This window comes from Hemicordylus capensis, chromosome 4 (assembly GCF_027244095.1).
Source record: "Hemicordylus capensis ecotype Gifberg chromosome 4, rHemCap1.1.pri, whole genome shotgun sequence".
NCBI lineage: Eukaryota > Metazoa > Chordata > Lepidosauria > Squamata > Cordylidae > Hemicordylus > Hemicordylus capensis.
This window is the reverse complement of record NC_069660.1, coordinates 315,640,240-315,665,658: the sequence shown is the minus strand read 5'-3', so window position 1 is coordinate 315,665,658 and position 25,419 is coordinate 315,640,240. Positions and strand designations below refer to the sequence as shown.

Here is a 25,419-nt window from a genome sequence, read left to right as displayed (position 1 = left end):
TACTGCTGATATAAGTAGCCTTATTGATGCATTGATTTAAAATATTTCTTTTCTGCCTCATCCTATGCTCAAGGTAGTTTACAGCTGTAATTAAAATCATGTCACCCATTAAGAAAAACAAATTACCATCAAATGTAAACATCCCCAAATAGCAGCAAATAAAGTTTACCCAACCTGAATGACTTCAGCTCCCAAATGTCTTGCTGAACAGAAAGGTCTTGAAGCCATTCTGAAAGCCATCAGGGATGTTCTTTGCTGGCTGTCTTCCAAGAGGCCCTTCCACAGCCCCAAGGGCCACCACCAAAAAAGCTTCACACCTCTGTGAGGTAAACACAACCTGATGCAACTAGTGAATGCAGGGCAAGACAGCCAATGTACATCTTAATTGGGGGAATAGATGGGGAGTTGACTTTCATTGGGGACCCTCCATGCATTGCAGCTGTTGGGAAGAGTTCTGGTCAACTTGTGAGTCTTACTCCCACCAATCAAGGAAGACTAAGCTAATGATGACAGATAAAGCAACCAGCCTCAGAATTTATAATGGTGACATTGAAGTGGTGGATAGCTTCTGCCTTTTAGGATTGACCATCAACTGTAAAGGATCTAGCAGTCAAGAAATACACTGCAGACTAGCACTTCGTAGGGTTGCAATGACGGTCTTGGAAAGGAAATTTGGATGCCGTGATGTGTCTATACCTACAGATTAGAATAGTTCGGACAATGATTTTTCCCATGACACTCTATAGATGCAAAAGCTAGATTTTGAAGAAGCAAGATAGAAAAAGTATTGACGCTTTTGAACTTTGATGCTGGAGAAGACTTTTGAGGATCCCATGGACAACCAGGAAAACAAACAAATGGATCATAGAAGAAATCAATCCAGAATTCTCACTCGAGGCACAAATGACCAGGCACAAACTATCATACATTGGACACATTATGCGAAAACTCAGCTCCCCTGAGAAGTCTATAATGCTGGGAAAAGCTAAAGGAAAGAGAAGAAGAGGACGACCAGCAGCAAGGTGGATGGACTCAATTACAACAGCAATGAATGCACCACTGAGAGACCTTAAAGAACAAGTTGAAGACAGATCATCCTGGAGAGAATCTATGCGGTTGCTAAGAGTTGACACCAACTTGACGCACTCAATCAATCAATCAATCAAGTTCTGCCCCCTGTAGGACTTCCCTCCTTGCCCCTCAGCAACTGGTTCTCAGGGGTATACTACCTCGGAGTCTAGATATTCTGATATTATGGCTACTGGCTCTCAATAGGCTTAACTGCTCAGACCCTGTGCAATTTCCTTCCCAGCCTTCCCACTGGGGTTCCAAACCTTGAGTCTCCAGATGTCACTGGACTACAATTCCCACCAGCCCCAGGCATAATAGCCAGATGTGTTTGTGGCAATGGATGATGGGAGTTGTAGTCCAATGACATCTGGGGACCGAAGGCTGGGAACTCCTGCTCTACAAGATATGGAATGTGGAAAGAGGGGAAGATTAGGGATTAGTGTAGTCTACCTTCCATCTTGAATTTCTTTCTTCTCCTATGAATCTGTGTCGTTGTCCAAATGGAGTTTGGACTGATTTCCCCACTTCCATCCTGACTCCCAGCTGCTTCCTTATGAAAGCCTGATGGGCACAACTGCTTCAGTTCTCCTGTTTGTGCATTCAGTCCAAAGATTCTTCAATTACATTATAAAGAGCACTAAAGAGAACGGCTTGCATGGCATCAAAAGAGGAGACGGCAAGGAAGTGGGTGAATTGCGAGAGCTTCTGAACGGTTGTTTAATTGAGCTGCAGCTGGAGATGATTATATTTGTTTTTCCTTCGGCATCTCTCATTTCCTTGCATTTCTTCTAATTCCTGCTTTTGATGGGTAACTGTTGCCGTACACATTTTTAAGGAACTCGGCCGGGAAGATGCCAGGAACTTTTTATGCCAGTCGCTCCTGGAGACACCTGTTGCTCATCAAACTGAACTGAGTAGTATAGAAATATAGGAAGCTTCCATGTACCAAGTCAGACCATTGGTCCATCTTGCTCAGTACTGTCTTCACAGACTGGCAGTGGCGTATCCCAGTCTTCTTGCTAGAGATCACCAAATTCAGAATTTCACCTTACTTTTGTAGGATTTGCAGGAGAATTTCTTTTGAGTAGCCTCCTTTCGTTTCATCTTCTTTCCTGCATTACCATCGTAGTTTGGGATCCAGTGCTCCCAAGGTGGCTAGCCTGCCTAAAACACCCTCCCCTTAAATGAGGTTAACGGAGCAAGCACTCCACCTCATTTCGTTGCTCCTGTGTCGCCGTGTCATGCAGTAACACATGAGTAGACTTCTGGCCTAGAGGCTGCACATGAGGGATTCTTCCAGGGACCATGCAGCCCCCTGATCCCTGCAGCCCCCGATCCCCACAGCCCCCACCAGCTCCCTCATGGAGCCGGCAGTTGTGTGGGCTGCCAATCCGGCCACCTAGCTACGAGCAGCTGCTCATCTGCGAGGAAAGCGGGCAAAGCCCACTCTCCCCGCAGAACCCCATCAGGCACTTCGCACGTGTCGTGTGAAGTGCCTCACTGTCTCCCATTCAAATGCAATCAGGGCAGAACCTGCTTAGCTAAGGGACAAGTCATGCTTGCTACCACAAGACCAGTAATTGCTCCTATCAGTATGCTTGCCAGGTCTTTGGGTTTGATCCAAAGTCTCTGGGTTTTTAACCTTCTTCTCATGGTCTCCATGGGAAGTAATACTATCTTAGGGTAAGGAGTAGCCTCTCAGGGTCAGACACGGTGTTTGGCTTGAGAGTTATTCCCATTCCTTCTGCTCCTTTTCCATGTCCACCAGGCATCATGTGGAGCACCAGGAACAACCAAGTTCTTCTCTTGATTAATAATTGCCATCCTCTGCTTGCACCAGGCACAACTTGACTTTGCTTCATCTCGGCATTCTCTGTCCTCTGATCAGCTAGGCATCACCCATTAACTTCAATGCCAGAATCACCACAGCCTCAGAAAAGACCACAAGTCCCAGGATAACCTGTGCCATTCCCAAAACTCTCATGCCCAAGGGAAAACAAATTAATTTTAAATATCAAGTCATGGAAGATGGCTGCCTGCTCCCTTATAATTGGGAACAAAGAAAAGTGGCTTGTCTCCAGCCCCCTCCCTGGTCCCTGTAAGTCATTTTAGGGATGGGGGATGAGGAGGGAAGCTTTGTTATGGAGGGCCAAAGGGTTTGGCCCAAACTGAAGTAGGGGGTGGTGTCTGAGGCAAATAGGAGACCACTCTGAAGCTCCCAAGGCAGTCCCTGAAGTATAGCAGGGCTGTTTCAACACAGGCTTGCTTCTTCTTCTCTGTATGGCCGTGGGCAGTCCCTTCACAGATTGCCCAAAGCTGGCTTTGATCTTGAAAGTATATAGAAAGGGAGCCAGGTGCAGTGGCACACATTCATAACAACACACTAAAAAGCATTTAAAAGAGCAGGACCTTTCAAAGGGCCATCAACAACGGTCTCGATATAATTTGTCATTCGGGGAGAGAGATCAACTCAAACTAAAGCCTAAACAAGGCAATCTTCACTCTCTCTGAAATCTAGAAGGGAATAGACTGTGTGGGCCTCCTGAGTGAGGGACAACCACAGTCCAGGCACCACAGCTGAGAAGACCTTCTCCCATGTACCCATCAACCATACTTCACGTGGAGGAGGGATCTGGAGCAGATCCACCATAGCAGATCTTAAGGAGCAAGCAGGTTCATGCAGGATCAGGTAGAACCGGGGGTCATGCCATGAAACTGAGAGGAGTGCTAGTCTTCTGTAAACAAGCATGGATTGTCCCCTTTGCTAAGCAGGGTCTGCTATGGTTTGCATTTGAATAGGAGACTACGGGGCGATTCTCACGACCAACAAAAATTGGGCTAGGAGAGCCTAGCCCGATTTTTGTTGGTCATAAGAACCACCAGGCTTGCAGCTGAGCCCGGTGGTTCTTGAGCGGGTAACCCGCTCTGGAACCCCTGCTAAAAAGCAGGTTTGAGGAATGAGTGCTCCAGCAAACCTGCTTTTTAGGCTCGTGAGTAGCTGCGGTGCAGCTTCGTGCCGTGGCTACTCATGAGTAGACCCCCAGCCAGGAGGCGAAAAGCTGCCTCCCAGTTCGGGGGTCTCCCCAGTATGCCCTGCGCGCTCGTGCAGGGCATACTGGGGCTTGTGGGGGCCACGCAGCCCCCGCTCCCCCCACCCCCACCGGCTCCTTCACAGAGCCAACCATCGTGTGGGCAGCCGATCCGGCCACCCAGGGCTCCCCGCAGTTTTAACAAAAGCGGGTCTCACGGATCGTGAGACCCGCCTCTACATGTGAGCACTGTAAGACATTCCCTTTAGGGGACAGGGTCCCTCTGGGAAGAACATGCTTGCATGCAGAAGGTTCCAAGTTCTCTCCCTGGCATCTCCAAGACAGAGCTGAGAGAGACTCCTGCCTATAACCTTGGAAAAGCCTCTGCCAGTCTGTGCAGACAATACTGAGACAGATAGACCAAGGGTCTGACTCGGTATAAGTCAGCTTTCTAGTCTCCTAAACTATTTGCCAGGAAATTGTGGACTAACAAAAGGTAGTACTTTTTCACAAAGCACATAATTAACCTATAGAATTATCTGCCACAAGATATGGTGATGGCCACCAGTTTGGATGGCTTTAAAATGGGCTTAGACAAATTCATGGAGGAAAGGTATATCAATAATTGTTGTTAAGTGTTAAGGAGCCAGTATGGTGTAGTGGTTAGAGTGCTGGACTAGGACCGGGGAGACCCGAGTTCAAATCCCCATTCAGCCATGATACTTGCGGGATGACTCAGGGCCAGTCACTTCTCTCTCAGCCTAACTTACTTCACAGGGTGGTTGTGAGGAGAAACTCAAGTATGTAGTACCCTTCTCTGGGCTCCTTGGAGGAAGAGTGGGATATAAAATGTAAATGTAAATAAAATGTAAATATAAATAACTACTAGTCTGGTGGCTATAGGCCACTTCCAACCTCAGAGTCAAGATGCCTTTAAATATGAGTTGCAGGGGAGCAGCAGCAAGAGAGATGGCATGCTTTCATCTCTTGCCTATGGGCTTCCCAGAAGCATCTGGTGGACCACTGTGTGAAACAGGATGCTGGACTAGATAGGCTTCCTTGGGCATGATCCAGCAAGATGCAACCCACCCCCAAACTTTCAGAGCTAAGATTTATGACATGAATCTGAAACCTGCACTGATATATATATTTTAAAGGAAAACCAAAAGAAAAGTGTAGCTTAATTTTCTTTATGGGAAGGTCGAAGGGAAGGGGATGTGGCCGCCATGCATCAATCCAGCCCTGCCACCTACTCTGCTTGACACCCGGCATTCGGTAATGAATACATTTCTTGCATTGCTGCACGCTTCTCCCGGCGTCGGCATCTTATGATTAATACGCCTTGTCTTTTCTAAACAAACCTAATGCAAAGCCAATAATGCAAGTCCCTTGCCTTTATTGCCGAACCTCAGAGCTCAGTGTTGTTTTGGATATATATGTAAGGGAAGAGAGATGAATGCTCACTTGAGCTCAGGAGATAGAGCCCGGAATAAATTTATGAGATGAAAAATGCACAGCGGGGCGATGCGAATGAGTCTCGAGGAGGCTTCTGCCTCCCCCCATCATCTGATACATAATGTACTGTGTGAGCTTTGGGCATGTGTGTATACTGTTACAGTAAGGCATTTTTTGTCAGGTACAGTCAGTGGAGTTATGGCCTGTTTTCTCTCTCGGGTGGAGGTGCCCATGAATTTCACCTACTGTGCTATCCAAGGGAAATTCAGAGGGTCCCACTTGGGTGAAAAATCTGAGCAATTTCCAAGGGAAGCTTTAATAATGTAAAAGCATTACACTGGCTGCCCATACATTCTCAGGCAAAAATATATAATGCGGATGATTACTTGTAAAGCCCTGAACGGGGTATTTAAGGTATTTAAGAGAGCATTTTCTGCTTCAGGATCCCCACAGCTTACAAAGGTCTTTTGCAGAGGTCCACCTGCAATTGCCACTGGCTCGTCTGGTGGTGACTCAGGGCCGGGCCTTTTCTATAGCCACCCTGAGTCTCTGGCATGGACTTCCTGTTCTTGTAAGAGCTTCACCATCTCTAGCAGCCTTTAAAAGACCTCTTAAGACACACTTGTTTAACCAAGCCTTGGATCAGCTGATAGTTGTTTTAAATTATTTTAAGTGTTTGGTTTTAATTGTGGTTTTACTGTTTTTATTTTTCTGCAAACTGCCACTTGTTTTGAGCAGTATAGAAATGTAATAAAGTAAGTAAACAAGAGTAGGATAATGTCTGGAAGGAATGGGAAGGGTTTGCATTGCTTTTTCTTGGCCACAAAACAATCTCCTAATAGGATTATGGAGACCTATAATTGGACCTGGGGCACAGTCTGATGAAACTTGACACAAGCACTGCCTTTGCTGTTAGATCAGGATGAAAATGTCAGAGCTGGGCTGTAGACAGCCGCCACTGGACAGTGTCAAGTCTGAGGCTGCATATGCACATAACGTGAAAGTGGAGTTGAAGAGGACAGAGGTTGCCAGGCCTGTACCTCTGAATGTAGGACACCCCTTCCAAACTCATTTTGGATGGTGAGCAACCTGAGGTTCCACTCTCCAAACTCCAATTTGAACCCTTGGTTGGACACAGACTGTGTTGCATCCAAATTCTGAACTGCAGGCTGAGTTCCCTTCAACCAGATTTGAGGGTGGAAGGAAGCTTCTCCCTCTTTCCAGCTGTGATTGGCTGTGTGGGCTGTCCTTCATGAAAGAAGGAAGCCTGCACAGCCCGTTGCCCCTCCTGTCTGTAGTCTCACTGACTGCAGGCCCCTGCTCTCTGTTATGTCCAAATTCAGACAGGAGAGTGGGGATGGGGTGCGGTTCACTGCTATGTGTGAATATGGCCTGAAGCTGGAATCAAGAAGACAGAGAAGAACACCAAGATCCGGAAACAGGGTAAGGGACAAAGTCGAAGTGCAAGGTCGAAGCTGAGTGGACAAACAGGGATTGCAGAATGCTAAGCACTAGGACCAAGAAAACTCTGATACTGAGACAAGACCTTAGTCCAGACAGGAAGCCCCCCTCCAGGGCCTGGGAGCTCTATGCTGTTGTAAGACTGTTGCAGTTCAGCAGTCTGCCACATAGGGTAGCAGTAAAGGTCTATGGCTCTCTGCCTCAATACAGACAGTTCTTGATTGAGGGACAAGCTATTGCAGAAAAAAAACCTGAATTCGGCATACAACAGCTGGAGGAGCACCTTTCACAATGTATAATAGTGGGCAGGGGCATAGTGGGCAGGGGCACAGCTCGAACAGATTGGGAGGCTGCAAATTGTGCAGGCCTTCTGAACATCTTTGAGGCTGGCTAAGCAGTTCAGCGTAAAGAGGTTGCTTCATAGGCTCCCCAACTGATCCACTTTGGAGGGCCAAAACAAGCTACCAGTTCCACGTCAGAACCTCTTGGGATATTGACTATCATAACCTCAAAAGGGAAATCTAATTCCTTATGAGGGATGCTGTCAGACCTTTGTGCAAACACACCACCCATCATCCAGATAGAATGGTTGTTCCTTTAAGAACATAAGAACAGCCCTGCTGGATCAGGCCCAAGGAGGCCCATCTAGTCCAGCATCCTGTTTCACACAGTGGCCCACCAGATGCTGCTGGAAGCCACAGGCAGGAGCTGAGGACATGCTCTCTCTCCTGCTGTTACTCCCCCGCAACTGGTACTCAGAGGCATCCTGGAGCCCTCCGACTAGTAGCTGATGATAGACCTCACCTCTTATTTGTGCAGCACTGTTCATTCTTGAAGATAGGGTTCAGGAGTGGGTGAACATGGAAAGAATCCTTGCTGGATGTGACCATGTGTCATTCTAATCCTGCTTCTAACAATGGCCAGCCAGATGCTTCTGGGAACCCTGAAGGAGGACATGAAGGCAACAACTCTTCCATTGTTTGCCTATAGGACCTGGCACCCACAGGGATACTGCCTCTCATCATGAAGGTTCAATTAAGCTAATATGGTGACTGCATATTGTTCATGGATAGATCTGACCTTCATGAATAGACTTGTCCCCAGTGATCTGACCCAGTATGGCAATTCTTACGTAAAAGACCACACCGCCACTCAAAAAATATCAAAGTCAGAGCACTGCTTGAAAGCGAAGTAGGCAGTAATGCCCGGATTAGGAACGTGTTTAGCAGAAACTGCTTATCATGCAATCCATTTCAGGGCTATCTTTGGGATGCTAAACCTTGTAATATGCTTTCAGAAATGGTGCTGCCTATGATCCCTTTAAAGAATCTGTACCTCTGTGTTACTGCAGCCCCCGGTCGATGGACAACAGCTTAGCTGGAAGCACATTTGCTGAATAGTTTGATTTCATTTTCTTTCTTGTTTTCCTTCGCAAAGTGGTTATTCGTAAAACCTCTAAAATATATGTTGAGTCACCTAAATTCTGTGCTTGTGAGCAAAATAGCTATTGAGGGAAAGGGTGGTGGGGAAGGAATGGGGAGGAAGTTTATATAAATGCAACCTCTTTATATATTTATATATGCTGTGGGTAAGCAAACTCTACACACAATTAATATTTGTATTTTTCTATTTTTTCTACTTCAGTGTCTTGTGTTGGGGCAAGCCCACTACAGGTCAGTGTGCAGATATGGGAAACATTAAAAAAAAAAAAAGGATAAGGGATGAAATGGTAGGGTATTAAGAAGTCCAGAGTCTCGTTGGAGAACTGAATGGAACCATGACTGACTAATGACAGCAGCCATCTCCCATCTGTATGAGCCACGGAAAGGCAAGTCCAGCTCAGAGAAGATGAGGGGTTTTTATGGCTAACCGGAGCCCCATCCCCTCCTGGACTCCTAGGACAATCCTCTTTCCCAGAGGACACATGGGCTGTATTAACACATAACATGAAACCAGAGGTTGATAAACCTACAGTTACAATTTGAAACCGTGAATCGCATCGCAGATGTTCATCCAACCACAGTCCAGCAACCTCCAGTTCCAGGAGATGGGAGCCCCTCTCTCTTCCTTGTCCACTGAGGTTGATCCTAGCAAGCTCCAAAGTCAGACTGTGGACAAAGCGTCAGCATGTCAGCAGAGTGGCTGTGATTGGCCACAATCATGCATTTTCAAAATCATGGCATGCCATTATCATGCCATGCCAGCACTTGAAGATAGGCTTCTGACAATGATGGTGCCACCACCCCACAAAGAGCCCTGCACTAAAATAGACTAGCACAAGCAGAATTTTTTTTTTTGCGGGGGTGGGGGGAGATTCTGGGGAAGGGCACTATTTCCCTGTTAGGATAGGGAAGGGAACATGATGACATTCTAGGAGGGGTTACGTTGATGAGGGAGGCCAAAGGATCCGTGGAGGGGGGGAGTCTCTCCTGGTGCAACCTAGGATGCTCTTGCAAGAGCTCACCCCAAGAAAGCAGTCCATGCAGGCCAAATCACACTCCCACTCCATGGGCAGCTTGCTGTCTGTAGGTTTGCACTCTCATGAGAGGACCAGTCTACTCGGGAGGACCATTGGGGTAAATAACCCCAAACATCATAATACCCCCTTCGTAAGAGGGGATTGTGGCCATGAAACCAACCTTATGGTGGTCCATCCATGGTGGCCTGTCCATTGGGATATAGAATCCCAATGGTCTGACACTCTTGTGAGAGAGCTGTCTGTGGGAGAAGGGGTTATCATCACACATTATTAGTGATTCTGCCTGGTGCCCCTGCCCCACAGATGGCTCTTCTCATGAGTTGTGAGGGGGTGTCACTATAGCCTTACACTCTCATGAGTGAGCGGTCTGCTCATAATCAGCATCCCTCATTAACACGGTGGAGGAATCTTCTCTCTTATGGTTGGTAATGCTGTTCCTGCTGCCTGGCCCTCTCCTGAGTAAGCCTAGGGAACGCACAGTTACCCCCAAGGGAAAGGGGCTGGGATCCCTTCCTCAAACTTTTGGTACAAAAAATAGAAATTGGCTGCTGAAGAACCCCTGGTTGGGACCCCGGGTTCCCTCCAACCCCGCTGCCATATTTTCCCATCCCAGATCTGTGATGGGGTGACTTGCTTGTGTTGTCACCAGGAGTGTTTGTGCTTTTGAACATACATCATTATCGCTTTATTCTTGGGGAGCCAAAGCACATTGTGTCTGCCCTGTCATCCCATCCCCTTTCCCTCCTGCTTCCCAGGAGAAGGGAGCAAGGGACAAAGTGGGAAGAGGGGATGCCCCTGTATGACTTTGCCGCTGGACAGGCTGACAAGCTTGGGATGGGACATGGCAAAGTCCCTGTTGCTGGGCAACTGCATTTGTTGGATCGGTGACAGGAGAAGCAGGGCTGGTGCTCCAAGAGTGGCCTGAGAGAAGCGCCACAGCCATGGAGTGGGCGTGATCCTGAGCAGGTCTGCACCACCATCTCTGTGATTGTTGGGTTTCAAAAAACAGCACAAAATCACGGCTTTGGCGGTGTCTGGGTCCAAACAGTCTCGCCGGCAAACCGTATTGCAAAATGAAGGTTCAAACTGGAGTTTGGTGAAGCAAACCAGAGGTCGTTTTGGTCTTGAAACTGAAGTTGCATGATTTCGGACAAAATGACATTACAACCTCTGCCCCATTTAACTCTGGTTGTGAATTACATCTGAATTCGGCCTTGAACTGGTTTCCCTCTCCTCCCAAGGACACCCACTAGAAGGGAGAACTGCCAAGCATGCACCTCCATCTGCAAAGCTGAAACTCAGTCCTGGCCCAGCAAGACAGTCGTGGCCAGCCTCCTGAGATCCATGTTGTATTCTGTCTAGGAATCTTTTGTGTTTTGTTCTTTGGAAGTTTGTCCCAGTGGTGATCCTGGTGACAGGTAGGAAAGGGAGAAGGAGAACATGGAGTTGTTTCTGGAAGAAAGTCTTAGTTAAGTTCACATAAAGTTGTTTTGTGTTTACAAGGGAAGCAGATATAAAAATCAATTTTAGGCAATTATCTCTTCCACTGCAGATTTTTGAGTGTTTTGAATCTTTGGGGAGCCATTTTTCAAGCAGGAGGCTGCAGTAGAAAGAAGCTACAGAAGCTTTTCAAGGAGGCATTTACCACTGACATTTTGATTGAAGCAAAATCACTTTAACGTAGGAGCATAGGAAGCTGCCTTATACTGAGTCAGACTATTGGGCCACCTAGCTCACTATTGTCTACTCTGACTGACAGCAGCTTCTCCAAGATTGCAGTCAGGTGTGCTTCCCATCCCTACCTAGAGATCACAGGTGCTCTACCAGTGAACTATAGCCCCATGTTTTTAAAGGAATGTCAAGGAAGCTGCAGACCTGTTGACATTGAAGTTGCATGTAAACTGTAAAGGCAAAATGTGTTTGTTTATGCTAAACACCCAACCTGAGGCACTGTTTCCCAGATGACTCATCCCCAAGGCATTACATAGGGAACATAGGAGGCCTTAAACTGAGTCAAATTGTTGGTCCATCTTGCTCAGTGTCTATCTATTTATTGTATTTATTTATTTGATTTATATACCACCCTTCCCAAAGTGGCCTAGGGTGGTTTACACTAAAACCAGAAATACATAACAATTAAAATCAGGAACTAGTTATAAGCAGATTAAAATTAGAATTGGAACTAAATTCTAGTTTCCTCAAGAGACGAGAGCTGGTCTTGTGGTAGCAAGCATGACTTGTCCCCTTAGCTAAGGAGGGTCCACTCTGGTTGTATATGAATGGGAGACTAGAAGTGTGAGCACTGGAAGATATTCCCCTCAGGGGAAGAAGCTGCTCTGGAAAGAGCATCTAGGTTCCAAGTTCCCTCCCTGGCATCTCCAAGATAGGGCTGAGAGAGATTCCTGCCTGCAACCTTGGAGAATCCATGGAAACCTTGGAGAAGCCAAGGTTCCTGCCTCCAAATCTTGAAGAAACCTTGGAGAAGTCACTACACAGTATTGTCTGTGTAGACAATACTGAGCTAGATAGACCAATGGTCTGACTCAGTATATGGCAGCTTCCTATGTTCCTATGTAAATATAATTAAAAGGCAGGTTAAAAGGATGGGTCTCTGAGGCTCTCCTGAAGGCCTCCAGGGAGGACAGTCCTCTTATATCCACAGGGAGTGTGTTCCACAACCCTGTCGACAACAGATAAGGCGTGGTCCCAGGTCACTACCAGATGAACTGGTAGCAGCCAAAGACAGAGCCCTCCTGATGATCTCAGTGAGCAGTGGGGATCTTGTAGAGCAGGGCTGCTCAACTTTGGCCTTCCTGCAGATTTTGGCCTATAACTCACATCATCCCTGGCTTTTGACCACTGTGGCTGGGGATTATGGGAGTTGTAGTCCAAAAACAGCTGTGGATGGGCAAAGCTGAGCAGGCCCGTTGTAGAGAAAGGTGCTTTCTCAGGTCAGTGTATTGTATTGTCTACCCTGACTGGCAGCAGCTTTCCAAGCTTCCAGGGAGGAGATTTTTCCAGCCCTACCAGGAGATGCAGCCAGGGATTGAACCTGGGACCTTCTGCAAGAAAAGCAGATGCTCCTCCACTGAGCTACAACCCCATCCACTAAGGATCCTTCCTCAAGCAACATCTGAAGAATGGTGAGGGAAGCCAGGACTCCAGCAGGGCTGTTCTTATGTTCTTATATGGAATTCCTTGCCATGGGATGTGGTGATGGCCATCAGCTTGGATGGCTTTAAAAGGGGCTTAGACAGATTCATGGAGGGCAGGTCTATCCATGGCTACCAGTCTGGTGGCTGCAGGCCATCTCCAGCCTCAGAGGCACGATGCCTCTCAATACCAGTTGCAGGGGAGCAACAGCAGGAGAGAGGACATGCCTTCAGCTCTTGCCTGTGGGCTTATCGGAGGCATCTGTTGGGCCACTGTGTGAAGCAGGATGCTGGACTAGATGGGCCTCCTTGGGCCTGATCCAGCAGGGCCGTTCTTATGTTCCAAGCCAAGAGCATGTTGCCCAGTCTAGCAAAACTGACAAAAGGCCCATCCCTTTTCCACATGTTTCAGAAACTGCTTTGGGGCAGGAATGATATCAGTTGGCCCAATAGCCCAGCAGAGAGGGTTGGCTCTCCTCCCCAATCCCCATGCTCCGAGTCTGAATTGGGAAGCACCCTGCTACTGCTACTAATACTTTATAAAACGCAGGAAACCTCACGTCTAACTTGGCGCTCAGCCATCATTATACTGATGCAGCATTCAAACTTGTCATTTAGGAAGTGAACCTATTTCCCCCTAGATTTGTTTCAGCTCTACCGTCTGCTTCCCTCCTTCTGGAATCCTTTTTGCACCGACCTCCCCAGATCTCTTTAGGAGCCTGCCCCGTCATCCCTGTCTCATTGTGCTTGAAAGCAGTGCTCCTCTTCCCTTTCCCTCCAGCTAATTTTGCCTTTAATTTGTGCTTATTTAAATCCCTAACCATATGATTTAACTCTCTGCTATTCCGGAGGCTCCCTCAGCCTGTAAGACTCGCTTTGAAATGAGCTATTGTTGTAGGTAGGCGGTTTGTCATGTAGAACTAATGTTAATGGGCAGTTTACATCTGGTCTGTCTCAGCAGCTGAAAATAGTGTGTATTATTAAACTTCTCATTTTATTAAGATTAAATGCCATGTTTGTTTACCTCACTGGAGAAAAGCTTGAAGATTAAATTTTTGTGCACACACACACACACACACACACTTGTATATATACAATGTACTGCAAAACACACAGACATACATAACTGAAGAATACAAAAATTTTCCTAATAAGACCTGGAAATTCTATTGGGAACGAGTTGTAATGTCATAGGGGGACAAATTGGTACTTTTCGAAGAACAAGCTGAGGTTTGCACCATCAAAGGTCCAACATCTATCAGCTATAATTGGGCAAATGTCATAGCTACTCATAGTTTCATCTTTTACTTAGTATCCCATGCAATGACATGGAGTGTGTCAGAATTAAGCTTCAGGTCCACCATCTACAAATAACTTTTTCATTGAGGCCTACTAGAACCCCAGAAGCCTGCAGGTGAGAGCAGAGGAGGGACAACATATGCTCCTAGGTAGACCCCAGGGTGAGAGACTGAGTGTCTGCCTGTTTGCTTCTCCTGCTGCCCCCCCGGCTTTTATCTCCCCCCCCCCAGGATTGGCTGCTATGCTGAGGTGGGGAGGAGGGTGACTTGGCAGTTTCCTGGATTCCATCTGCCTAGAGCTGCCTGCTCAGGGCTATATAGAGTTCTGCCAGTGGTGGCGGGGTTGCCACTGGCAGGGTTGCCCATTTGGGGGAGCCACTTTGGGGGACAGAGAGGGCGAGGGCCAGGTCTCCTGGCCCAGGTATTTCTATGTGGAGGGGCATTTATGCTGGCCTTCGGCTGAAATAAATGAATACATACATACATATGTGGGGGGGCATTTAATAGTGGGGCTTCTGTTTTAATTAGTCCTGGGTGAGATAGTCCTAGGATGTGTCTGGGCTTACCTGGAGATGGGGAGACAGGGGGCGTGTCTACTGACTGTGGGATGGCAATTCCAGTGGTGGTGGGGAGCAGAAGACAGAATGTTGGCAGGTCAGCGGGCCGTTACAGGGGAAGGGGACTGGAAATCTAATAGCTGTTTCCCCTTCTGGCTGTCCTGCCAGCTCTTTGACCCTGGGGAGCAGTGCTGTTCATCCTTGGAACCTCACCTTGCTCCTTAATGCCAGGTTGGTCCAGAACAAATGGACCAACTATAATGCCAGGTTGGTCCAGAACAAATCAGAAACCATCCATGATTTGATTCTGGAAGAAGGTGCTGACCTGGTATGTATTACAGAGACCTGGTTAGGGGAGGCTGGGGGCCCAGTGTGGTCCCAGTATCTTCCTCCAGGTTTCTCTGTTGAGGAGTGGGCGAGGGACCATGGGCGGGGAGGTGGAGTGGCTGTGGTCTATAAGAATAACTTTTCCTTTACCAGGATCCCTGTTAGACTGTCAGACCATATTGAATGTGTGTACTTAAGTCTGGGGACCAGGGATAGACTGGGACTTCTGTTGGTGTACCAATCACCCCACTGCTCAACAGAGTCCCTAACTGAGCTGAAGGACTTGGTCTTGGACTTGGTGTTGGAGTCCCTCAGGCTTGGGGTGCTGGAGGACTTCAATGTTCACTTTGGGACCAATTTGTCTGGGATGGCTGAGGAGTTCATAGCAGCCATGATGACAATGGGCCTATCTCAAGTGGTCTCGGGACCGATGCACATTGCAGGTCACACACTTGATTTGGTCTTTCACTCTGATCAGGGTGGTGTTCCATGGGTGGGGAATCCCACCATCTGGTTAAGGTTGGACTCAAAATCACTTCCCATCTTCGCAGGGGCGAGGGACCTATTAGTATGGTCCACCCAAGAAGGTTATTGGATCCAATAGGATTTCAAGAAGCTGTGGAGGGATTTAGTGTTGACTCTGTTGGCGATCTTGTTGATGCCCTGGTGGAGAATTGGAACAGCAAACTCACCAGGGCGGTAGACATGATTGCTCCCAAGCATCCTCTCCAACCCACTTCAAAACTGTCCCCTTGGTATACGGAAGAACTACGGGGTCTGAAGCGGCGAGGTAGACGACTGGAGTGCAAGTGGAGAAAGACTTGGCTTGAATCTGACAGACTGAAACATAGAACACATTGTAACACCTATGCTCAGGCGATACGTGCGGCAAAGAAGCAATTCTTTTCTGCCCGTATTGCATCCACAAGTTCACGTCTAGCAGAGATGTTCAGGGTTGTGAGAGGGCTAGTATGTGCCCCTCCTCCCTTGAATCACAATCTGGAACCATCGATTACCTGCTGTGATGTGTTTAACGAATTCTTTGTGGGGGAAATCTTTCGTATTCGGGCCGACTTAGACTCCTTCTCTACAATTACTTCAGTGTCTGATTTGGAGGTGTCCAGCGACTCCTCTTGTGTGATTACATTGGATCAGTTCCAGTTTGTGGCTCCTGAGGATGTGGACAAGCTGATTGGAATGGTGCAGCCTACCACATGTTCTCCTGACCCTTGCCCAACATGGCTTATATTATCTGGCAGGGGGGTTGTTGTAGAAGGCCTGGTAGAGATTATAAATGCAGTTTTGAGGGAAGGTAGGATGCCTCCTTGTCTTAAAGAGGCAATTATTAGACCGCTTCTAAAGAAGCCTACCTTGGATCCCTCAGAGTTGTGCAACTACAGTCCTGTCTCCAACCTTCCGTGGCTGGGCAAGGTAATTGAGAGAGTGGTGGCCTCCCAGCTCCAGATGGTCTTGGAGGAAACAGATTAACTTGACCCATTTCAAACTGGCTTTTGGGACGGCTATGGGGTGGAGACTGCCTTGGCCGGCCTGATGGATGATCTCCAATTGGAAATGGACAGAAGAAGTGTGACTCTGTTGGTCCTTGGTGTAGTGGTTAGAGTGCTGGACTAGGACCGGGGAGACCTGAGTTCAAATCCCCATTCAGCCATGAAATTAGCTGGGTGACTCTGGGCCACTCACTTCTCTCTCAGCCTAACCTACTTCACAGGGTTGTTGTGAAAGAGAAACCCAAGTATGTAGTACACTGCTCTGGGCTCCTTGGAGGAAGAGCAGGAAATAAATGTTAATAATAATAATAATAATAATAACAACAACAACAACAACAATTATTATTATTATTATTATTATTATTATTATTATTATTATTATTTTCCAAGGGGATTCACTATCCCCTCTATTGTTTGTAATCGCCATGACCCCACTTTCACAAATATTAAACAAAACAAGCCTCGGATACCAAACATCTAAAACATCCAGTAAAATCAACCATCTGTTGTACATGGACGATCTGAAGTTGTATGGAAAGTCCCAGTCAGAAATTCAATCACTGCTAAACACTGTCCGTATATTCAGCAGCGATATAGCAATGGAGTTTGTACTAGACAAGTGTGCTGCATTAATAATGAACAGAGGGAAAATAAGAAAAACAGAAGGAATAGAACTGCCCAATGGAAGCAACATCAAGAACCTGGAAGAGAAAGAACCTTAAAAATACTTGGGCATTCTCCAGGCTGATAACATCGCACACACTGAAGTTAAAAGAAAAATTGGAAGTGAATACATCAGGAGAGTCAGAAAAATCCTCAAGTCCAAACTCAATGGCGGGAACATCATACAAGCCATAAACACCTGGGCTATACCTGTTATCAGATACACTGCAGGAATAATAGACTGGACCCAGGCAGAGCTAGAGACGCTAGATCGTAAGACCAGGAAAATCATGACCATCAATCATGCTCTGCACCCCTGCAGCGATGTAAATAGGCTCTACCTCCCTCGCAGCTCAGGTGGAAGAGGAATGCTGCAAGTCCATCAAACAGTAGAAGAGGAGAAAAGAGGCCTTGAAGAATATATAAGGGACAGTGAAGAAGATGCACTTCAAATGGTCAAGAACGTGAAACTATTCAACACCAATGAAACAAAACAGGCCTACAAGAAAGAACAAGTCAAGAACCGAGCAGAAAAATGGAGAAATAAGCCCCTGCATGTTCAATCAATATTTACACAATATAAGTGGAAAATCAGACATCACCAAGACCTGGCAATGGCTTAAGAATGGCAACTTGAAGAAAGAAACAGAGGGTTTAATACTGGCTGCACAAGTACAGGCACTAAGAACAAATGCAATAAGAGCAAAAGTAGAAAAATCCACAACAAACAGCAAGTGCTGCCTTTGTAAAGAAGCAGATGAAACAGTGGACCACCTGATCAGCTGTTGTAAGAAGATCGCACAGACTGACTACAAACAAAGGCATGACAAAGTAGCAGGGATGATACACTGGAACATCTGCAAAAAATACAAGCTACCTGTAGCCAAGAATTGGTGGGACCATAAAATTGAAAAAGTGGTAGAAAATGAAGATGCAAAAATATTATGGGACTTCCGACTACAAACAGACAAACATCTGCCACACAATACACCAGATATCACTGTAGTCGAGAAGAAAGAAAAACAAGTGAAAATAATCGACATAGCAATACCAGGGAATAGCAGAATAGAAGAAAAAGAAATAGAAAAAAATCACCAAATACAAAGATCTACAAATTGGAATTGAAAGGCTGTGGCAGAAAAAGACCAAAATAATCCCAGTGGTAATTGGCACCCTACGTGCAATTCCAAAAGACCTTGAAGAGCACCTCAGCACCATAGGGGCCACAGAAATCACCATCAGCCAATTACAAAAAGCAGCTTTACTGGGAACAGCCTATATTCTGCGACGATATCTATAACCATCCTCTCTAATAAAACGCTTGGTGTCCGTCCATGGACGGACACCAAGCGTGCGTTCATGCCTGGCCTATTCTGGGCATGCGCGAAGCGCATTCCCAGAACAGAGCAAGGCAGCCGCAAACGCAAGCACCCGGCGGCCATGTTGGGCGGCCAGAAGCGGCCGGCCCGAAGAAGCTGGGTAAGCGGCGGTGGGGGGCACTGGCCGAGGCGGCGGCAAAGCCGCCGCCTCGGCCAGAGAACGTGGCGTGGCGGAGCCCTGGCCGAGCCCTGGCCGCGCCGCCGCATACCCGGATTCTTCAGGGTGGCCGCTTCTGGCCGCCCAACATGGCCGCCGGACGAGGCGGCGGGGGAAACTCAATGCGGCGGTGGGCCCGGGGACCAGGAGCCGGTGGCTGGCGGGCCTGGCCGGAGCCATGGGTGGCGGACCCGGCCGGAGCCACGGGCGGCAGTGAGTGGCAGGAGGGCGAATGGCGGCCGCTGATTGAGGGGGGAAGAGGCGGCGGGGGAAGCCGGCCAAGGCAGCAGCAGAGCCGCTGCCAAGGCCTGGCGGCGCTGCCGCTCCGCTGCTGGAGCCGGGCGGGAGGGAGACTTTGGGGCCTGAAGCCGGGCGGGGGGGAGAAGCAGCAGGGGAAGCTGGCTGAGGTGGTGGCACAGCCGCCGCCAAGGCCTGGCGCCAACGCCGCCAGAGCCGGGCGGGAGGGCGAATTTGGGCCCCTTCCCTTCCTAGCGCCCGTTATTCAATGGGCTAAAATTTACTTGTTGACAATAAAATTCTGGCATCCCAGGTCCTTGGGAAGGACTCGATGTCTGGATAAAACAAACCAGTCAATAACACCTGTCTGACTGTGTAAACAAGAAATAATAATAATAATAATATCAACCATAGTATCCTTCTGGAGCATCTGAGGAGGTTGGGAGTTAGAGGCACTGCTTTGTGGTGGTTCCGCTCCTACCTCGCGGGCAGGTTCCAGATGGTGTCCTTTGGAGACTGCTGTTCTTCAAAATCTGAACTCTTGTATGGTGTGCCTCAGGATTCTGTATTATCTCCGATGTTGTTTAACATCTACATGAAACCACTGGAAGAGATAATCAGGAGATTTGGTGCAGGGTGCTATCAGTATCAATCTATTTCTCCATGTCAGCATCATCGGGAGAGGGCATAAACTTCCTAAATGCCTGCCTGGAGTTGGTGATGGGCTGGATGAGGGATAACAAACTGAGACTGAATCCGGCTAAGAAGGACTCATTGTGCAGGGTCAAAACTCGAGAGACAATTTTGATCTTCCTGTTCTGGATCGGGTCACACTTCCAGTCTGGGGGTGCTTCTGGTCTGGGAGTCTGGGGGTGCTTCTGGATCCAAGCCTCACCCTGGCCTCCCAGGTTGAGGCGGTGGCCAGAAGTGCCTTCTATCAGCTTTGGCTAATACGCCAGCTGCGTCTGTTTCTTGAGACGAATGACCTCAAAACAATGTTATATCTGCTGGTAACCTCCAGACTGGATTACTGCAATGCACTCTATGTGGGGCTGCCCTTGTATGTAGTTTGGAAACTTCAGTTGGTCCAGAATGCGGCAGCCAGGTTGGTCTCTGGGTCATCTTGGAGAGACCATATAACTCCTGTATTGAAGGAGCTACATTGGCTGCCGATATGTTTCTGGGCAATATACAAGGTGTTGGTCATAACCTATAAAGCCCTAAACAGCTTGGGCCCTGGGTATTTAAGATAACGTCTTCCTTGTCATGAACCCCACCGCCCACTGAGATCATCTGTAGAGGTCCGTCTGCAGTTGCCACCGGCTTGTCTGGTGGCTACGCAGGGACGGGCGTTCTCTGTTGCTGCTCCAAGGCTTTGGAATGTGCTCCCTACTGAAATAAGAGCCCCCCCAGCTCTGGCAACTTTTTAAAAGCCTTTAAAGATGCATCTCTTCACCCAGGCTTTTAACTGATATTGTTTTAATGTTTTTAATGCTGTTTTAAAATATTGTTTTAAAATTTTAAATTGTAATGTTTTAAACTTTTTGTTTTAACTAAAGTTTTACTTTCTGTTTTTATTTTGTTGTAAACCACTCAGAGACGTATGTTTTGGACAGTATAAAAATATGCTAATAAATATAATAAAATAAATATGGTCTCAGGTTCACTCTGTGGCAGCATCTCCAGGTAGGGTGGGAGAGACTCCTGCCTAAAAGATGGGAGAGCTACTGCCAGTCAGAGTAGGCTTCAAACTGCCACAAGATGTGGTGACAGCCAACAGCCTGAATGGCTTTAAGAGGGGTTTGAATAACTTCATAGAGAAGAGGCCTATCAACGGCTACTAGTTGGAGGGAGGCTATAGGCCACCTCCAGTCTCCAAGGCAGGATGCCTCCGAGTACCAGTTGCAGGGGAGTAAAAACAAGAGAGAGGGCATGCTCTCAACTCCTGCCTGTGGCTTCCAGCGGCATCTGGTGGGCCACTGTATGAAGCAGGATGCCGGACTTGATGGGCCTTGGGCCTGATCCAGCAGGGCTGTTCTTATGTTTGTATGTCAGCGTAGGCAATGCTGAGTTTGATGGATAAATGGTTTGACTTGGTCTGAGGCAGCTTGCTATGTTCCTAAAATTGCCAACCCATGAAGCTTGGGCAGAGGTGCACCTAGGTAATTTTGGTCCTAAAGGCCTTTGGAGTATGCCCCCCTCCCACACTGCAATTTAAGCATCATGCACACCTCTACACACACATACATACATACACCGTGACACATGCAGTATAGTATTTTTAACATATGGGTTATTGAGGGCAAAACCAGCAACTGAACTCACAGGAATGTAAGAATATAAAGCAGGTATATTTATGCAAATATGCATTAGCAGAAACATTTCAGCATGCAACTTAACATATTCCCATCTCAACCCCCACCCCAAAGCAGAGATCACACTTGGCAGTGGGCTCACAGTGCAGTGCAGCCATCCAGTGGCTTTGCTCATCCTCAGCTGAAGTCCATGGAACAGCTACGACCCCAATTCACCCAATATACCTCATTTGACCACGTGGTGATCTAGCTGAGTCATGAGAGGCAGCTTCTACCCTTAATCTAGTACAGGGGTTCTCAACGTTGGGTCCCCAGATGTTTTTGGACTTCAACTCCCATAATCCCCAGCCTCAGTGGCCTTTGGTTGGAGATTATGGGAGTTGAAGTCCAATAACATCTGGGGACCCAACGTTGAGATCCCCTGATCTAGTGCATTCACAGCATCGATCCATGAGCATGGATGCTGGAATGAGAAGGCCACTGTGCTGCCTGCCAACCATTGTAGCAGTTCCTGGGACACAGCCTCATGGTAGGAAAACAGGAGTAATGTTCTCCTCGCACAAGAGTGTCATGACTATCCTTTTCACATCTCATTGTCCCATGGAACAAGGAACATGTGAAGTCCATCCCTCTCCTCCTTTCCAAATGCTGGAATCACATATTTCTCTACGTCATCTCAGCCAATCAGGGATCATGCAGCATGTGGCAGTGCAGTGATGAGATCTTGCTGCATGAAGACATCATGAAAGGCAAGCTAACCTGTTTTAGAACAATGGCAGTGTCTTATGGGTTGGTCCCAAAGGTGATCGTAGCCAATCAGTTTGGGGCAGTGCATAAATATGATCAAACACACAAACAAACAAAACAGAGCCAGTTCAGGACAATGGCCCTTGAATACATAAACACCCTTTTGTTGGTTTTATAGTTGTCTCTAGAAGATCATTGTGGTGGGTGGGTTGGCTTTTGGCACTGATGAAAATGTTGGTAAAATTCACCCCCACCCTTTTCAACAGAGCTCTTGTTCTTAAAATAGTTGCTCGTTGCAGTTTTTGCATTTCAGTTATTCAGGGTGTTCCTACATCACTCCATATTTTAAGCCCCCTGTTAATTGTCCTTTTAATGGCCTCATGCTTAGCATTGCCTCCTATCAGCTTTCTAGGTCCACTCTCTTTCCATATAAAATGCAGTACTGTAAAGATGGAGGAGAGGAGGGGGAGGTCTAATCCAAGCCCCTACCAGAATACATGCCCATTAACCCACCAGCCTATTAAAAACAGTTCTTCAAAAGCATCCCTGATTCCAGCTATTTATGCTATTAAAAGACATTACATGGTTAGTTTATGTTGTGAAACTATTTGCCTATATTTCAGTTCAAATGGTCTTAAGGGGCACGTTTTCATTTAAAATCTCCTCATGCCATCTCTACCTCCTCCTCTTTGCATTCAGAAAGAAATCCTACTTTCTCCATGCTTCATTATCTTTATGACTAGCCCCACTTCATGCATCTATTCCAGCTTTGGTGGAAGAGTTTGGAACGCAACGTTAATATTAAAGTATTATTTTATTTTTCCTGCAGGAAACTGCGCATAAAAAGGGGGCATGAATGAGTGAACATGTTTTGCATTTGGACACCTTTTATGTTTGATTAAATATAAAACGCTTAATTTATTTTTTTTCCTGCTTCCTTTGTAATTCTTATTATGGCTTTACTGGAGCAAGAGGAGCACCCTGCTATGCCTGACTAATTTAAATTGTGCTAAATATCCATAAGGAATGACTAAGCATGCCATAGTTAGAAAGTAGGAGACTCTTACAGCCCTTTTCTAGTATCCCCAGCAAAAGATAGGTTTAGACCCTGGCCTCCAAGAGATGTGATCAGACTACTCCAACTACAAGCGCAACACATATTTATATAGTACTTTTCAACAAAAAAGTTTCCAAAGTGGGTTACATAGAAAAAGGAGAGAGAGAGAGAGAGAGAGAGAGAGAGAGAGAGAGAGAGAGAGAGAGAGAGATCCCTGTCCCCAAAGGGCTCCAAATATACAGTAAAATGAAACATAAGAGAGACACCAGCAACAGCCACTGTAGAGATGCTGTGCTGGGGATGGCTAGGGCCAGTTGCTCTCCCCCTGATATATAAAGAGAATCACCACTTTTAAAAGGTGCCTCTTTACTCAGTTAGCAGACTACTGAAATGCATTGTACCTGGGGCAGATGCGTAATCAGGGTGGGGCAGGCAGGGCACGTGCCCTAGGCGCCAGTTGCAGGGGGGTGCAAAGTGGCTCCCATGCCCCACCCCCAACCACCACAGTTGTATTGTATTGTAATTTTATTTACAGTCATTGACCAAACAGAGAATAAAGACTAATAAGCATTAAAATGTGTATACATATACTGTATATACAGTTTAAAATTGGGATGATGTCCCATTATACCTTTTAAAAGCAATATAACTAAACTTAGCTACAGAAATAGAAATTAAAGCATCTTTATCTGAAAGCAGATGTTTTACAAGGTTATCATTGGATTGATCTGCCAGTTTACATATTAAAGGAGCAATAAGACATTCCCTGGGATATAAATGGAGTTTACAGTGGAGAAGAATATGTGTGACAGTTTCTGTATCTCCTGACCCACAACTACAGCGTCGTTCTTCTAAAGGCACACCCTGAAACCTCCCAGCTAGAAGTGCAGATGGAAAGGAATTGACCCTTACTCTCGTTAATATCCATCGAAACTTAGAGAAAGTAATTGTCGACAGATATTTTGCGGGGGTAAGATCCATATTAGTTCTTATAACTCTATAAAACTCTGGAAGCGCAGCCCAGTTTTCTTGGATCTCAATATCAACAAAGCGTTGTCTCACTACTCTTTTCGCATTCGCTAGACCCAGTTCCAGCAGTTGAGCTGGGTCTAAGCCTAGAGAGGTGAGTTTCGTACTTACTGTAGCACACCATAGTGACTGGGGACTAACTGAGAGAAACTCAGGAGTTAAACCAACTGGTCGCAGATGTATTTTCAACCAGAAATAATCAGAAGCCAGGCCCGAGATTCAATTTTTATAAAGCCAGCCTCTGTCCTTAAAGTCACATTTGCTGTACATTTTGGAGTGCCAAATAAGTTCCTCAAGAACCCTGATTGGCTTCTTTCCAAAGTGTCAAACCTTGAGTATGGACCTAGTTGTATACCATACAATAATTGCGGAATGACCTTTGCAGTATAGAACTTTAAAGCAGCTGGTATGAAGCCTGCACCCTGAGTTCTAAAGAATCTTAAGATTGCTGCTGTGCTGCGTTTTGCCGACTCTGTGACCATACTTATATGTGCTGATTTCCCAGCATTGTGTTGAAAAATTACCCCCAAATATTTTATTTGTTTTACCTGTTCTAGTCGGTGTCCATCTAGCAGCCATACAAATTTTTTTACTTTGTTGGTGAAGCACATAATTTTAGATTTGTCGTAATTTATCTGTAGATGCTCCTCTCTGCAGTAAAGTTCTAAGGCATCTAACGCTCTTTTGAGCCCAACCCTGGTTTGAGATAGTATTACCGCATCATCGGCATACATCAGGATTGGGATTTTCTTGTTAGCTAGTTTTGGTGGATGAGTGTCAGATGTCTGCAGACACTTTATCAAATCGTTAATATAAAGGTTAAATAAGTGAGGGGCTAATACACACCCTTTCCTAATGGGTACTAAATTCGTAAGACTACCAGCATGGTCTAAACGCACTCTTAAAAAGGAATTTCCATGCATTTTGATGAGCAAGAGTAGAAGCCTTCGGTCCATAGAAGTAGCCGCCAATTTAGACCAAAGATGGTCTAAGAGAGACACCAGCAACAGCCACTGTAGGGATGCTGTGCTGGGGATGGCTAGGGCCAGTTGCTCTCCCCCTGATATATAAAGAGAATCACCACTTTTAAAAGGTACCTCTTTACTCAGTTAGCAGACTACTGAAATGCATTGTACCTGGGGCAGATGCGTAATCAGGGTGGGACAGGCAGGGCACGTGCCCTAGGCACCAGTTGCAGGGGGGTGCAAAGTGGCTCCCATGCCCCACCCCCAACCACCACAGTTAATTTTTTAAAAAAAAAAAATCCCCCACACACCACTGAGAGGCTGCTGCCACCGCCACTCACGCAGCTGGGACTCACGAGTCGCAACAGAGATCTGAGTCCGGGCAGAGAGCGTGAGGTGGCACCCCACCCCCCAGGAGCCTCCCCGAGCACTGACCTGCCAATTATGGGGAGTGTTTGCTGCCTGAAAGCATCTATTCCCCTTTCTCTCCCTCCAGAGATGTTTTCAGGCAGCAAGCCTACTCTGAAATGAGA

At 46.8% G+C, this 25,419-nt stretch overlaps 1 protein-coding gene across 6 annotated transcripts in view; it reads left to right on the top strand.

Annotated features, from left to right (window-relative positions):
* TSNARE1 (t-SNARE domain containing 1) overlaps nt 1–25,419 on the top strand; it is a 610,667-nt gene that overhangs the window by 461,726 nt on the left and 123,522 nt on the right. The gene's annotated exons all lie outside the window — the stretch shown is intronic.